The sequence below is a fragment of the Arachis hypogaea genome, chromosome 15 (genome assembly GCF_003086295.3).
Source record: "Arachis hypogaea cultivar Tifrunner chromosome 15, arahy.Tifrunner.gnm2.J5K5, whole genome shotgun sequence".
Taxonomy (NCBI): domain Eukaryota; kingdom Viridiplantae; phylum Streptophyta; class Magnoliopsida; order Fabales; family Fabaceae; genus Arachis; species Arachis hypogaea.
In genome coordinates, this window is record NC_092050.1 from 95,245,243 (window position 1) to 95,259,153 (window position 13,911).

Here is a 13,911-nt window from a genome sequence, read left to right on the forward strand (position 1 = left end):
CATGAACTCAAACGTGGATAACAGCAAAGCCACCCTGGAGGAGCTCAACGTTTATGCCAACCTTTGCCTCAAACGTATGGTCAAACATTGGCTAAGGAACACCCTGGGAAGAGCTCACGTTTGTGCCAATGTTTGCCTCAAACGTGAGGTCAAATGTTGGCTTAATAATACCCTAGAGGAGAAGTAATGTTTGCGCCAATGTTTGCCTTAAACGTGAGGTCAAACGTTGGCTTAAGAAGTACCCTGAGAGGAGCCACGTTTACGCCAACGTTTACCTCGAACGTGAGGTCAAACGTTGGCTTAAGAAGTACCCTGGGAGGAGCCACGTTTGCGCCAATGTTTGCCTCAAACGTGAGGTCAAATGTTGGCTGAAGATTGCCTTGGGGAGGATCACGTTTGACCTCAAACGTGAACTCAAACGTGAGTGACAGCAAGCACCCGTTCTGCATGATGCCATTACACGATGACATTTGAGTCAACGTTTGCCTCAAACGTTGACTCAAACGTGAATGATCCCAAAGTCCATAGTGCAAACAGATTTCTTCTCAAGACCAAAAACAATCAACAGAGGCTATCTTCAACCCAATTCCATCAAGGACAAGGGCCCAAATTCAAGGCTTAATGATCATTAGAAGAGAGTGTATAAATAGCTTAGGATTTAAGTTTTAAAAGGGCTTTTTCTTTTGGAGTTTTTTTTACAAAACTTCAGTGGAGAGCTCAATTTTATTTTTCATTGTTGTTCTTGAGATTTAGAGTTTTTAGGGAGAATTGGGAAAGAGAATTGAATTCTCTTCCTCTGGGTTTTCTTGTCTTCTTTTCTACATACTTTGCTTGAGTCTTGGGTGTTGAGAATTGAGGAAATTCTGTCTCAATCTCACCTTGAGATCTCTTTGTTCCTTTCTCTGCATAATTCAAGCTTTGGTGATTTGAATTCAAGTCTCTTTACTGCTTGATCTTTAATTTGTTGCAATTGTTCTTTGAGTTGGATCAAAGAAGGCAGTGAGATCTAGACTTGGATTTCTAGTCTCTAAAACCCTGAGATCTGCATTTTCATTTTAGTTCATTTGCTGAATGCCCCTTCAAGCTAATTTACATTTCTGTTTGAGATCTACTTCAACTCAATTCATCTTCTACTCTTCTGCTTGTTGCAATTTACTTGTGATCTTTTAATTTCTGCACTCCCAGTACCCAAATCCTTTTATTATTCAAGCCATTTACATTTCTTGCATTTTAAGTTTTAGTTATTTACATTTCTTGCAATTTAAGTTTCTGCAATTTACATTACTTGCACTTTAAGATTTAGCTCTTTTAATTCTTCTGCACTTTAAATTCTTGTCAATTATCCCTCTCCCTTTAAATTTCATGCAATTTAGCTTCTGTTGGATTCAAATCACTCAAATCAACTCTTGTTCGCTTGACTAAATCAACCACCTAACTAAAATTGCTCAATCCTTCAATCCCTGTGGGATCGACCTCACTCACGTGAGTTATTATTACTTGATGCGACCCGGTATACTTGCTGGTGAGTTTTGTGTTGGATCGTTTTCCACACCTCAAGTTTTTGGCACCGTTGCCGGGGATTGGTTAGGTTGACAATGATTAAGTATTTTTTATCTTTGTTTTCAGCTAACACATTAACTTTTTGAATTTTTGCCTAAGTTAACCAAAACTTCACTCTAGCAATAGATTGAAGTGTTACTGGTTTTCTGGTTTTGTGTGTTTCTTGTATTTTATTTGTATGTCAGGTAGAGCTATACCTACCTTTTGTGAACAAAACAAAAGAACTCTCAGGAGGATAAGAAGAGAAGCTAGAGGGAAGGCTGTTGTTGGAGAGGAAGACTCTGAGGAGGAATATCACGAGATGGAAGGGGATCCCTCTAATTCCAATTATCCAGAAGGAGGGGTTAACAACAATCCACCACAGAGGAGAGTATTGGCCTCTTATACATTTGCAAATCCTAGACATTGTGGGAGTAGCATTCTTACCCCAAATGTCAATGCAAATAACTTTGAATTGAAGCCAAAACTCATCACATTGGTCCAAAATAACTGCTCTTTTGGAGGAGGGCCACTTGAAGATCCAAACTAACATTTATCCACCTTTTTGAGGATATGTGATACTATCAAATCTAATGGTGTGCATCCTGACATCTACAAGCTACTGCTATTCCCATTCTCCCTCAGAGACAAGGCCACTCAATGGCTAGAGACATTCCCAAGGGAGAGTATCAACACTTGGGAAGATTTTGGTAAGCAAGTTTCTTGCCAAATTTTACCCACCTCAGAGGATTATCAGAGGATTATTCTATATGAGGCATAGGAGAGATATAAGGCTCTGCTCAGGAAATGTCCACCAGACATGTTCACTGAATGGGATAAGCTTCAAAACTTCTATGAAGGACTCACTTTGAAGGCTCAAGAAGCAATGGATCACTCAGCTGGGGGCTCTTTGCAACTCATGAAAACTGCAGAGGAGGCCCAAAATCTCTTTAATATGGTGGCTAACAACCAATATTTCTTTGCTCACCAAAGGCAACGCCAACCATCACAATGGAAAGGAGTGATGGAGTTGGAAGGAGTGGACTCAATCCTAGCTCAAAACAAAATGATGCAGCAGCAAATTCAACAACAATTTGAGCAAATGGCTAAAAGGATTGATAGCCTCCAAGTTGCAGCAGTAAATACAAGCCAACCATCAAATCCTTGGGGGCAGAATGAAGAAAATCAAGAGGATCAACAGCAAGAGCAAATTCAATATGTGCACAACCAAGGTTCTGGATCAAGTGAAGTTTATGGTGACACTTATAACCCATCCTGGAAGAACCATCCAACCTTAGGTGGGGAGACAATCACACTCAGACTCAATAGCCATGGCAAAGGAATTCAAACCAAAACAGTTGGAAAAACAAAAACCACAACAACCAGCAAAATAACAACCAAAATACATACAGAAAACCCCAAAACACTTACCCCAACTCTAACCATCATCCATCCAATAACCAAGCCACCAATCAAAATACTTACCATCAACCCTCAACATCTCACAACCAACCAATCTCACAAGACTCTCAAAGGATCACCAATTTGGAGCTCTTAATGGAGAAAATGATGAAGCACCAAGAGATGACAACAAAGAACCAGGAAGCTTCCATGAAAAATATGGAAAGGCAGATTGGACAGCTTTCCAAGCAGATTGCTATTGAGAGACCATCAAGCTCATTACCAAGCGACACCATTCCTAATCCAAAAGAGGAGTGCAAAGCTATACAGCTAAGGAGTGAGAAGTGATGCCAGGGCATTTTAGCCAGTTTCACTGACCTTTTCTTTACTATTTTTAGGATAGTTTCATGCATTTTCTTAGGAAATAAACTAGTTTTGGGTAGGTATTCACTTACACCTTGATTCAAGCATACATTGTGCATTTTACATGATTTCATAAGGATTTTGCATGAGTTTAGTGACAAATTGTATTCTACATTACCCATGACTTGGACTAGAACTTTGATGCATTCTATTGCCTGATTTCAGGACCAAAGGAAGCAAAGAATGGGAGGTAACTTGCAAAGTTAATGAGAAAAGTGACTGCCAATGACGCTCTCGAAGCCATCATTACCCACGTTAAGAGTCACGTTAACTAAGTTAACGTGAACTCTAATGTGAAGAAGGGAATTTGAGCCAACATTAGTGACACTTAACATTATCACTAACATTGGCCAATGCTCACAAGTGGCCACGTTAGAGTCCACGTTAACTTAGTTAACGTGACCTCTAACGTTAAAAGGGGGAAAGGAAGCAAACGTTAGTGACATTCAACATTGTCACTAACGTTGGCCTAAGTGCACAATGCCACGTTAACTCCCACGTTAACTTGGTTAACGTGGAAGCTAACGTGAAGAGGCAAGAGTGGTCGACAACGTTAGTGACACCCAACATTGTCACTAACGTTGGAAGCAACCACACAACCCCAAGGAGCCACGTTAACTTCCACGTTAACTTAGTTAACGTGGAGGCTAACGTGAGAGAAGAAGGTGATGGCCAACGTTAGTGACACTCAACATTGTCACTAACGTTGGAAGGAGCCACACAAGCTACTATGAGCCACGTTAACTCCCACATTAACTTAGTTAACGTGGAAGCTTACGTGGATGAGGAATGACAAGTCAACGTTAGTGACACTCAACATTGTCACTAACGTTGGGGATGGCTAAGCATGGCCACGTTATAAGCCACGTTAACCTAGCTAACGTGGATTCTAACGTGAGACATGGGGGCACATTGGAACGTTAGTGACAATGTTGAATGTCACTAACGTTCTCGAAGGATGGCAAGCCCACGTTAAAGAGCCACGATAACTAAGTTAACGTGGGCTCTAACGTAGGAGCAATGGGGGCTTTTCAACGTTATTGGGAAAGTTAAGTCCCAATAACGTGTGCGAAGGACCTAGAGGCAACGTTGGTGGCAACGTTTGTGCCACTAACGTTGAGGTTAACGTGGCTTTTACTTAGGAAGGTTAGTGAGAAAGTTGATTGTCACTAACGTTCTCGAACTCATATTTTCACTAAACGTTAACAACCCTAACGTCCTGAGCTAAAATCTCTGTCCACTTTATACTTTCTCTCTGCAAGTAAAGCCAAGCCCAAATGAAGAAGAGAACTGCTTCAAACTCAAGATCCAAAGGCCCAAGACTTGAAGAGCCAACTAGAAGATGAGAAGAGTAGTATATATAGGAGTAGCTTTGAATTATTTTAGAGAGTGGCTGGGAGTTGGAAAATAGCATAGAACTACTTCCTGTATTTTACTTTCTTTGCTCTTCTAGTTTTCATCATGTATTCTCCATCTTTGTTTTCACTTTCCAGAGCTATGAACAACTAAACCCCTTTCATTGGGTTAGGGAGCTCTGTTGTAATTTGATGGATCAATACTAGTTTTCATTATTCTTCTTCTATCTTTTCTCTTGATTTTACTTGAAAGCTTTCGATCTTCATCCAATTGGGTAGTTATCTTGGAAAAGAAACTATTCATACTTGGATCTCTACTGAACCTTGGAAGAGGAATGAAGAGATCAAGCTAGAAATGCTTTCTCATGCTATACCAAATTGGGTTTGGATGGATATGTGACTATAATCCTCTCAATGCTTGATTTGGGAAATGCATGTGGTATAATCAGTAACCATACTTCATCTCTTCTCATGAGCAATTGACCAAGGAATTGGCTATTGATCAAGATTTGAGAGATTGAATTACAAGAAATTGGAATTCAATCACTTAAGATTGCCAAGGAGATCAATGAGTGCATTGATTGAGGAAGAGATGTAAATGAGATTGATCCGGAGAATGCAACATCTCCTAAGCCCAATGAACTCCCCATTTCTGATCTTACCCATTCTCTTTAATTTCTGTCATTTACATTTATGAGCAATTCCCTCATTCCCATTTAAGATTCTGCAATTTACTTTCTGCCATTTACTTTCCCGCATTTAACTTTCTGCATTTCTCAACTCAATTTCTGATTTGCTCAACTAGAACATTCCTCTAATTAAAGTTGCTTGATCAATCAATCCTTGTGGGATTCGACCTCACTCTATTGTGAGTTTTTACTTGACCACAAATTCGGTACACTTGCCGAAGGAAATTTGTTATGAGACAAGTTTTTCGTGCATCAAGAAGACATTGGTGGACAACAGAGAAACAACCAAGAAGCCTAAGGAAAGCAACAAAGAGCCAACAGAGATAGAGGAAGCTAGCAACAAGGATGTGACAACAAGGAAGTATGTCCTAGAGGAGCTCAAGAAAAAGGATAACCAACCACAAAATTTGAGGAAAGGGAAGCAGATCATGGGAGAGCTAGCTCCAGGACAGCAGCAAGTGGAAAAGAGCTTTACACCTCCACTGCTATATCCCAAAGATTCAACAAAGAAGCAAAGGATCAACACTCTCATAAGTTCCTTAAGACTTTCAAGAAGTTGGAGATAAACATTCCCTTGGCTGAGGCATTGGAGCAGATGCCTCTAAATGCGAAATTCCTGAAAGCCCTCATCAATAAGAAGAGAAGTTGGCACGAGAAAGAAACTATATTGCTCACTGAAGAATGCAGGGCATTAATTCAAAAAGGGCTTCCACCAAAACTTGAAGACCCTGGAAGTTTCTTTCTGCCTTGTACCATTGGAAGATTGATCATCAACAAGGCAATGTGTGATTTAGGGGCATGTATCAACCTAATGCCCTCTTCTTTCGTGAAAAAGCTTTGTATAGAGGAAGTGAAGCCAATACAAATGTCTCTGGAACTGGTGGATAAGTCAGTGATATGTCCCAGAGGTGTGATTGAAAACCTTCTAGTTAAGGTGGACAAATTCATATTCCCTGCAGACTTTGTGGTCTTAGACTCAGATGAGGATGAAGGTGATTCCATTATACTGGGGAGACCATTCTTGGCCACTGCTAGGGCCATTATAGACGTGGAGCAGGGAGAGCTGACCCTCAGGATGCATGATGAAAGCATCACCTTGAATGTCTTTCCAGAAACACAGCTCAGAGATGAAAAGAAAAACTACATAGAAATTGACAAAGAGGACTTGCAGTGGAAGGAAGGAACTAGCAAGAAAATCACTGATTATTTTCCAAGGCAAGAAATAAACAACACAGTAAGGCAAAAGGAGAATGAGACTGTGCAAGGCGAAGAGGGAAATCAACAAGAAATTGAAGTGTTAACCACTGAGAAGAAAAGCCCCAAGGTGAAGCCTACTGTCAAGGAAGAAGGATCAATAAAAAGAAGAAAGAAAAGCAAGAAAAGGACTCAAAAGGGATGGAAGAACAAGAAGATCCCAACTGAGGGGTTCTCCAAGGGTGATGAAGTACAGTTGATCTATCAACAGTTGGAAACAAGCCAACAAGCCAATGACTACTACACTGTTTGCAAAATATTCTCACTTGAGCATGCTAAAATTTAGCATCAAGGAACAAAAAGGAAGCTCACAGTGAGGGGTGACAAGCTGAGACACTACAGTCATCAACCACCCTAATGGGGGCCAATGTCAAGCTAATGACAATAAAGAAGCACTTGTTCGAAGGTAATCTAACCTGAGGTAGTTTTCTTTTCATACCTATTTCGATAAAAAGTTTGAGTGGTTTTGTCTGCATTGCAATGATCTAAGTTTGGTGTTGCACACCAAAACATTTTAAGGGAGAATAAAGGATTCTAAGTTTGGTGTTCCACCAATATTTTATCTAAAAAGCACACTCTCACTTCCTGCATAATGCTAGCTCCAAGCAATCAGACAAATCATATAACCATTTAGTTGCTTTCTAATTTTTAGTTCCATAACCTTTAGTAAGGCCAAGAGAGTTCATAATTAGTTAACTTGTTACATCAGAAAAGCAGTGGCAAGGGACTAAGTTTGGTGTTCACACACCAAAGTAAGTTCAAAAGCCCATAAATAAGCTTTGCATACTAACCAGCTGCCTTAGGGGCATGAGAAGCAAGCAACTTTTGAGACTCATACAGAAAAATGGCCAAGTAAAGTTGAGCTACATTGTGGATCATCTACACAATATGGAACCAGCATTTCCAACTTATGATGAATACTTCAAGGGGAGGAGTGAAAGAGAAGTAGACAAAGCAATACTCCTTGAAGGCAGAGTAGAAGAGACAATGAAGAAAGCAGGATTCTGGCAAAAGCTAAAAGGCAAAAGCAAGGGAGAAACCAGTAAACAAGCAAGTGAGAAGAAAAAGAAAGATAAATGAAAGGTGGAATTGCTCCTTTCTTATCACATTCAATAAAGAAAGAGCATGCTTGTTTAATTAGTAGTCATTTTATTTTAATAGTCTTTGCATCTTTTCTGTTTAACTTTGCAATAAGTAGGCTAGCCTAAGTGTGTTCTTGTGTTTATTCACTTTCACTTGATCAAATGCATGCTTTGTCCCTGTGCCTTTTCAATTCAATAAAAGAGAAATGTTTGAATTAGGAAGTAAATATCCAATGTTTCATAAGTTAGAATGAAAGTTAGTGGTGGTATTTGTTGACTTAATGCATGGCTCATAAAATAAATGCTGCATAATGATATGTTCTTTGGAGAAGGAACTAGTTTGCTGTTATAAATGCTTGTATCATTAAAAGATCCCTTGAGAATGAAATATAACAGAAAGAAAAAGAAAGAGAAGAAGCCAAGAGTGGCAAAGAAAACAAATAATAAGGCTAGGCACCAATAGCTTGGACCCTAGGACACATGCTTGTGGTGTTTTTGTACTAGGATATGCTTGGACAAGTAAGTTCTGAGGAGTATTTTAAAACTTGGCCACTTAGATCAACTGATTTGGGATTGCCAACTGAAAGTCCATAATAAAGAGCAACCTAGCCAAAAAACATTTAGTTATCCAAAGAGATGCTGGGCATCAATGATCCTAGGAAGAAAAGGGTGAGCCATGTGTCTGTGGTGAAGAAATGTTGAGCAAAATTAAGCCAAAGGCTACTGCAACATTTGCCACCAAGCCTTCAAAGAATAATAAGCTCTCTGAGCAAAACAAAGAAGGAAAAGTTAGCAAGGGAACAAGCAAAAGTAAAGCCTTATAGCAGCAAACTTAGTAAACCTTTGAGGAAACATCTCTTATGTAACAGCAAGCAATAATTGAACCACCATTGTTTGCATAAAAACCCCATGAACTAAATTCAACTATATGCTCAATAAAGATATGCACACTTCTCTGTTTCATGTCATTCTCTCTTATGTTTGATTCTTGCTTGGGGACAAGCAAGATTTAAATTTGGTGTTGTGATGCCAGGGCATCTTAGCCTAGTTTTACTAGTCTTTTTCCTTTATTTTTAATAGGTTTTATACACTTTCTTGAGTTACAAGTAAGCCATTTGGGTAGAAATTCATGTGTACTTGGATTCAATCAACCATGAGTAAATTGATGCATTTTCATGAAGTTTTGTGCTATAATTTCTTATATGTCAAGGATAAGAAGAAGTCTCATGATTTTAGCGTAGCTTTGATGCATTTGTTGATTGATGATAGGTGACCAAAAGGCTTGGAGGAAGGTTGAAGAAAGGGGATTGCATGAATGGAAATAAAGGCAACATTGAGAAGATCACGTTTGAGTTCACGTTTGCCTCAAAAGTGGATAATAGCAAAGCCACCCTGGAGGAGCTCAACGTTTGCGCCAACGTTTGCCTCAAACGTGAGGTCAAACGTTAGCTAAGGAACACCCTGGGAAGAGCTCACATTTGCGCCAACGTTTGCCTCAAACGTGACGTCAAACGTTGGCTTAATAATACCCTCGAGGAGAAGTAATGTTTGTGCCAACGTTTGCCTCAAACGTGAGGTCAAACGTTGGCTTAAGAAGTACCCTGGGAGGAGCCACGTTTGCGCCAACGTTTGCCTCAAACGTGAGGTCAAATGTTGGCTGAAGATTGCCTTGGGGAGGATCACGTTTGAGCTCACGTTTGACCTCAAACGTGAACTCAAACGTGAGTGATAGCAACCACCCATTCTGCATGATGCCATTACACGAAGATGTTTGAGTCAACGTTTGCCTCAAACGTTGACTCAAACGTGACTAATCCTAAGGTCCATAGTGCAAACGGATTTCTTCTCAAGACCAAAAACTATCAACAGAGGCTATCTTCAACCCAATTCTATCAAGGCCAAGGGCCCAAATTCAAGGCTTAATGATCATTAGAAGAGAGTGTATAAATAGCTTAGGATTTAAGTTTTAAAAGGGCTTTTTCTTTTGGAGTTTTTTTTACGGAACTTCAGTGGAAGCTCAATTTTATTTTTCATTGTTGTTCTTGAGATTTGGAGTTTTTAGGGAGAATTGGGAAAGAGAATTGAATTCTCTTCCTCTGGGTTTTCTTGTCTTCTTTTCTACATACTTTGCTTGAGTCTTGAGTGTTGAGAATTGAGGAAATTCTGTCTCAATCTCACCTTGAGATCTCTTTGTTCCTTTCTCTCCATAATTCAAGATTTGGTGATTTTAATTCAAGTCTCTTTACTGCTTGATCTTTAATTTGTTTGCAATTGTTCTTTGAGTTGGATCAAGGAAGGCAGTGAGATTTAGACTTGGATTTCTAGTCTCTAGACCCCTGAGATCTGCATTTTCATTTTAGTTCGTTTGCTGAATGCCCCTTCAAGCTAATATACTTTTCTGTTTGAGATCTACTTCAACTCAATTCATCTTCTACTCTTCTGCTTGTTGCAATTTACTTGTGATCCTTTAATTTCTGCACTCCCAGTCCCCAAATCCTTTTATTATTCAAGCCATTTACATTTCTTACATTTTAAGTTTCAGTTATTTATATTTCTTGCAATTTAAGTTTCTGCAATTTACATTACTTGCACTTTAAGATTTAGCTCTTTTAATTCTTCTGCACTTTAAATTCTTGTCAATTATCCCTCTCCCTTTAAATTTCATGCAATTTAGCTTCTGTTGGATTCAAATCACTCAAATCAACTCTTGTTCGCTTGACTAAATCAACCACCTAACTAAAATTGCTCAATCCTTCAATCCCTGTGGGATCGACCTCACTCACGTGAGTTATTATTACTTGATGCGACCCGGTATACTTGCCAGTGAGTTTTGTGTTCGATCGTTTTCCACACATTGTAACGACCCAATTTTCAATATGTCTAGATCATACCGGAAACTGAGTGCTACAAATTTGTCTTCCTAATTATTATCTATTATTTATCATATGAGCCTGATTTGTTGTTAAACGCGTAGTTAATTTGCGTGGTGCATTATTTTTTTTTAAATGTTTGGATTAATAGACAAAATCATTTATAATCAATTCACAAGTAATAACAGATAAAACAGTTATAAACAACCACACAAAAATACGTCACAAGTAGTTGACAACATTCGGTGATTCAGCCTTTATTAGCATATAGACTGTTAGTTAGAACACCCCTAGATATAGCTAAATAATATCTATATACATATATATACATACAACATCCCAGGTCCTGACCTATTCAAGAGGTCCCTAAGCTGGCACCTAGGCTAGCCTAGACTCTATACTCACCTAGTCCCTCTAAACTACTAAAGCGAGGGAAAGTACGTTCTAGGTCTTCAAAACTCAAGTCAAGTGGAACGTCATCAAAAGATAGAACATCATCTGCTACTCTTCTGCACGATCAGACTTTTCCACAGGACGTCTCTCTGGTACCTCATGAAGTAGCCACACAATAGGAATCTCGTACACAGGATTTAGGTTAAAGTGCGCATACGAACGGGGTGCAGACGTTAGCTGGTCTCACAGTATATACATGTAAATAGAGAACGATATTCACCCTAGACTCAGAAGACTATCTAGAGCAGAATCCTCTTCTTGCGAACGGTCATCAGCGAACTATGGTAAGGTACTCTTACTTCCATCTGAAGGGGGAAGGGAGAGAGAAGGGGTAAGGACTGGGGAGTTCTTAGTAGGGTCGGGGTTATTAGTTACGTTCATTAATTCTATGTTGTTTAGCAGACTATTAGCAGAATACAAGGAAGCAGTAATTAGAAAACACAGATAAGTAGAAAAGATAGAGAAAACAGATAGCAGAACACAAACAGAAGAATACAAGAAAATAACACAAACACAGAGAATGGAATACAAACAAGGAAAGCATACATTCATACCACAATCATAACAAAGGAAATGCGCAACCAAGTATGATGCATGTCTAGCCCTAGCGCAGGTAATGAGCTCATCTGTCGGTTACATACCCGCTCCCGACGTTACCCGGAGTCCTTTGACCAGGTAAGGCTTTCCTGTTGGCAATGTCCCTCGCAAGAGTCCTTTGACTTGTGAGGCAAACCACTGCAAGAGTCCTTTGACTTGCAGGGCGACACTAGCAACCCACTGCAAGAGTCCTTTGACTTGCATGGCGGAGCTAGTTAACTTGTATCTGCCAAACACACTCACTGTAAGAGTCCTTTGACTTACAGGAGCACACACACACACTTACTGTAAGAGTCCTTTGACTTACAAGAGTATATGCCAGTTGTGTTTTCTCGATACCTCTGTAAGAGTCCTCTGACTTACAGAATAGCATTATAGCTAAGTATCCCAAGAAAGCACTCTCAGTGGTCGTACCACCATCTATCTGACTGCCTTCATGCAGCAGATCATCACATAATCATTCTCATTATCATCATTCATTATCATTCTCATTATTCATCATCACTTTCACATTCTTATGCAGTACCTCTTTCTTTCTCTGTATCTCTTTACTCTGTTTTAATTATTCTGTTCTCTGCATCTCTTTTCTCTTCTCTAATTACTCTTTTCATCTGTATCTATATTACTCTTTTTCTCTTTATCTCTTTACTTTACTCTGGTTACTCTGTTTTCTGTGTTTCTCTACTCTGCTCTGATTTCTCTGCTTAACGTATGTATTTAAAGTTTATCTAAATTTCGGTATGAATAGTTAGCCTGTCCCAAGTATAGGTTCATTAAGTCTATACTGAAACAGTTTAACTTTTCATATTACACCTAACCCTAGTCGCAACTCAAGTACTAACTAAGTTGCCCTAGTTCGTTCACTAGTCTCTGTCTGTTTTTCTGTCGTTAAAACTTTACAAACTTTTCTTTGGTGTTTATCTTTTCTTTAACTTTTTATCCTTTATTTATCTTTACCTCACTAAGATGTTCTTACCTCTCCCTAGGTGTTTTATGAAGGTAATTATGAGATTCTGCGCTTAAAGTTGTCTTTCTAAAGCTTTTACAGAAAACTGCCTTTTTTGCATTATTTTATTATTTTTATTAAAATATTAATTTTAATTAAATATTATTATTTAATTATTTATTATTATTTATTATTTTATCACTAAATTTTCGAAAATTACCCCACTTTAACTTTTAACCTTTAAAATTCACTTTTTACCACCCGTAACTTTTAATATTTCTACTTTTACCACGCTAACTTTCAGAAATTACCAAATAACCCCTCAAACACCAAAATAATTACTTCCTTGCCCTTTCTAAGATCTAAAAGGTGTTCTTCATTGTTCTTCACCACACTGAAAGTGTTCTTCATAAATTCTTCAGATTCTTTCTCTGTTTTTACCCGTTTTTCAATCTTTTCAACAACCGATTTTTACCATAATTCAAAATAAAATTGCAGCCACTAAAACCCCATCTTTTCTACATGATTTCAACAACAATTGAACCTCAATTTAAGCTTAGGGTTTCATTTTTCCAGCTGCCCAAGAACATGAACTTTAAAGCTTGAATTTCATCAAATTTCATTAAAAATTCACCAAATTTTCACCAAGAATCAATCATATATGCAACCAATTTTTAGCACAGCCAAATAATACAACATTCACACAACTCAAACACAAATAATCAAGATTAATTTCGTGACACCCTACCTGTTTTTGCTGCTCCTAATTCAGTTAGACTTTCAGGTGGTCCTTAAGCACTTTTTCCTCCTAAATCACATCAAGAACAACTTTAAATCCAAAAACTCTCAACTGACCAAATCTCACTCAGTATGCTAGGAAGAGATATCTCACCTTAGACTTGCTGTAAATTCACGTTTCTTGGCCCTCAAGTCAAGTTAAGCATGATTCCTAAGGAAGAACATCAAGAAAACACATGTTTTGCATGGTTTTCCTTGAAAACCGAATTCAAATGGGAGAGAGACATCCATCTCACCTTATTTCCATCCTTGATAAGTTACATGGTTATGTAGAGGAAGAAGAGAGGATCATTTTGGTGAAAACGGAGTTTTGATTTGAGTTTTAGTTCAGAAGAAATCAAGCTTTGAAGATTAAGTGTTCATGAAAGTTTCTCTCTTTTCTCTCTTGTTATTTTCGGCCAAAATGATGAAATGAGACAGCCTTGGAGGTCTTGGGGGTGTAAGGTGAGTTATGATTGGTTGGCTTGGAGGTGGATTAAAATAATATTAAAATATCTCTGGTGT